At 42.6% G+C, this 3479-nt stretch overlaps 1 pseudogene; it reads right to left on the bottom strand.

Moving 5' to 3' along the window:
- Positions 1–2335: 2335 nt before the first annotated feature.
- On the bottom strand, positions 2336–3171 carry LOC106297309 (annotated as a pseudogene).
- Positions 3172–3479: the final 308 nt, after the last annotated feature.

Raw genomic sequence — 3479 nt, 5'->3', positions numbered from 1 at the left:
AACAAGAAGAAAAAGAAGGTCATTTTTGAGGAGGGTGATCTTGTTTGGGTTCATCTTAGGAAGGAACGATTTCCGGAAGAAAGAAAGTCCAAACTCATGCCAAGGGTCGATGGTCCTTTTCAGATTCTTAAGAAAATCCATGACAATGCTTATCAGCTTGACTTGCAAGGTAAGTATGACATTTCCTCAAGCTTTAATGTTTCTGATTTATCTCCTTTTCTTGCAGATGATCCAGAATTGTGGACAAATCATTTTCAAGAGGGAGGGAATGATGCGCCTCAGTACATGGAACCATGCCAGGATGGAGAACAGGACGATCAGATCATTCCAACCGAGGTTCAGGCAGACGACCGTTCCAGACAGACACACCGAGCCGTGTACCGGATCGACCCGCACGCAGCCGGAAAAGAACTAAGGCTAGAACCATGTCCAGATGACCAAACCGACCGTACCGGAGCCCGTCTTTCCCGACCAACTCGCCAAGCCAAGACTGATGGTCGAGCAGGAACCCACTTGGGTCGAGTGGAAATCGAGAGAGACCATAGTCTTTCGCTTTTGGTCCGTCTGATCCGAGCCGAGTGTCCCGATGAGCGTACTGAATACATTGTCTTTCAAAATTCTAGTCAGATTCGATTTACTAAGTCTATCTTTAATACATTCATATGTCTCTTTCTATTCCTCAAGTAGTATAAATATGTAAACACTTCTATCAATAAAATCATTCCATTTTCTTTCAACTTCTTTTTGAGTCTTTACTCTTTGTTCTTTGTTTAGAACTTTTCTAGTTTTCTTGGTGTAGCTAGCTCCAAGCAAACGCCCTTGTCTGTTGGTCTTGTGAGTCATATCAAGCAACGGTTCAAGATTGCCTCTTTGTTGGACCGGTGAGTCACATCCGGCAACAATCTGGTTCGGGAATATTAAAGGCCACTCCGCAACCTTTGTGCGACCCCTCATTCCATCAGATCTCCTCTTGGAGTTCATATCTTTTTTTCAAATCCGGTCGAGTGATCCTTTTAAGGTGTATCAGTTTTGAAACGGTTGGCAGACACAAACACCGGTGATGACACACTCTCCTTTGCTTCAACTAAAAAATAATTGTCTAGGAACAATGGAGGCTGAGCTCGTCCCGAGTTCTCAATGGAACTTTGTCGAAGATAAGGACTGATATGCGGCAAGAACAGGTGAGTGACTCCAGAAACATAGCTAAAAACCATAGAGAAAGACCTCCTTTGCCTAGATTTGAATCTACTACTCATGAACTTGGGGCTAGGTGAACTCTGAACGAGACGAGACGACAAACCGTGGACCGGCATGATGCTTCGGATGAGGAGCGATGTCTCAATTTTATAACATCCGACAAAGGGAAGCTCTTAGCGGGCCATGAATGAGTGGACTTTCGTAAAAGCCCTTCACAAACCCATAAATAGGCTAGGCCCGGCCAAAAACATATGTCGGGTAGTCCATAAGCTGTATCGGCGGTGAGATGCGACGAACGAGTGAAGCTAGCGGTTGAGTAGCAGCAGATCTCGGAAGGGAATGGAGTGACCAGGCGAGGTGGCGGAGGTGGGGCGATGCTCTTGACGATAATCCATGAGAGGACGCGAACTGAGATCAAACTGAGAAAGTGAACTCCAATATTACAGTATTGGAGTCCATAGCTTTCATTGAGACCTGAGCTAAACCGCAAGCCCATTACAAAACTTTGAAAGCTCACGTCAAGAGATCTGTTGGAATGAAGCTGTCCGAGGGAATATATGACCAGCGGTTCAAAAGGTTGAGATGGTGAAGAGACGTGATGGAGGAGAGGAGGCTTTGGTTGTACACCAAGCGGAGACTTCATGGTTCTAAGAAAATGAGCAGATCTGGTGGTTCTAGATCCGGTGCTCCTGTTCGCTTTTAGAGGATGAGAGGTGACGAGAGGACGAGTGGAGGATGAGAGACGGCGACGGTGAAGCGATTCGTGGCAACCATTGCGTAAGAGACGACAAAGACACAAGAATTGAAGTTGGAGGTGACGATGGAAAGAGCAGAGAGCGGTGAAGAGCAGCAGGCTGAGCTGAGGACCCGACGCCGGCAGCCAGGGGCACGACCAGCGTCGAGGAGGAACGGTTGCGGCGCGGCCTCGAAAATCGGGACAGAGAGCTTTCCTAGGGCATTAATAAAAGAACTCAAACTCTTATTATTCACTAATCTGTCAGGTCAAAAATATGTTTAACCACCACTATACCTATAATATCCCAAGGAAGAAGACACTTAATTAATAGTTATCAGATGATATGATGCTTATAATCTAAACTGAAGCACTAATAATAACAAAACCAAGATCAAAAATCTGTTAGAACCCAATAACCTTGGGTGCAATTTCCAATAATGGCTACAATGAACTTGGAGAAAACTTTCTAGCAAAGAGATAACAAACTTGAGTGTGTTGATCATTGCAGAGACAGGCTTTAGCTCCCGGAAGCTCTATTAGAAAAGTTTCCGTTATATCAGACTTGCCAAAAAGTAGCTGGATGAGCACCACCGCGTGACTAATCTGTCCATTTCAGTGTCCTATTAGCCAGCAAAATCCGGTTTTCAATAGACAGCATTGTAAAGAAGTAATGTTCATGAACATAACATGGAGGTTTACAAAACTCTTCGAATTTGGGATAGTAAGTGATGTCTTGAACAATCTCAAGAGCGAGTTTCCTGTTAATTTCAAACCACTGAGACCCTTTTCTCCAATGACTAAGTGTAATCTCTGGTTCCATTCCATTTCTGTATCTTCCTCTTCCATCAGGTCTTTCTCATCAGCACAACCCATGAAACTATATCTTGATTTAGATACACAACTATAGACAAAGCTGAAACAGCGCAGAGGAATGCATTTTTCAGAAAGCAGAACAAACCATTCTTTGTGTGCCAAACATTCAAAGGAGGCCTGATGATAATCTCTAAAGTAACAGTTCCATGATCATACATAGAGATCAAAGTGGTTGAAGAAACATGATCCAAATGGTGATTATTCAAGAACTTGATCATGTGTATACCAACAACAGAGATCCCAAGAGACAAAAGAAGAAACAATAACAAAATCTGAAGGAGACGCATCGACAAAACATCCCTAGATTGGTTTGTGAGTCTTGGTTTAGGAGGTGATGCAGCATTATCTTTAACCCCTTCCTCCATATCTGACCATTTACACATATAAATTTAGCAGAAGAAGCAGTCACACATTTAGAGAAGTAAACCCTCGATGTCTGTCTGATGAATGTATTGAGATAAGTCTCATGTGATCTGTTATCTTAATGGAACATAAGCGTAAACTTAACATTGACATCCTCTGTAATTTGACGGTTTCAGCTTTTTGTTTCACACTAAAACCATATATTAATAAAATGTAAAAAAAACCTAATAGAATGATGAAACTGTATACATTTTATACTAGAAAACATATGTTTACATTCCAATAACATTCTCTACAACTCTCTCATTAC

Source organism: Brassica oleracea, chromosome C6, assembly GCF_000695525.1.
Source record: "Brassica oleracea var. oleracea cultivar TO1000 chromosome C6, BOL, whole genome shotgun sequence".
In the NCBI taxonomy this organism is placed as follows: Eukaryota; Viridiplantae; Streptophyta; class Magnoliopsida; order Brassicales; family Brassicaceae; genus Brassica; species Brassica oleracea.
Note: the sequence above shows the minus strand (reverse complement) of the source record. Positions and strands in the feature narration are given on the sequence as shown.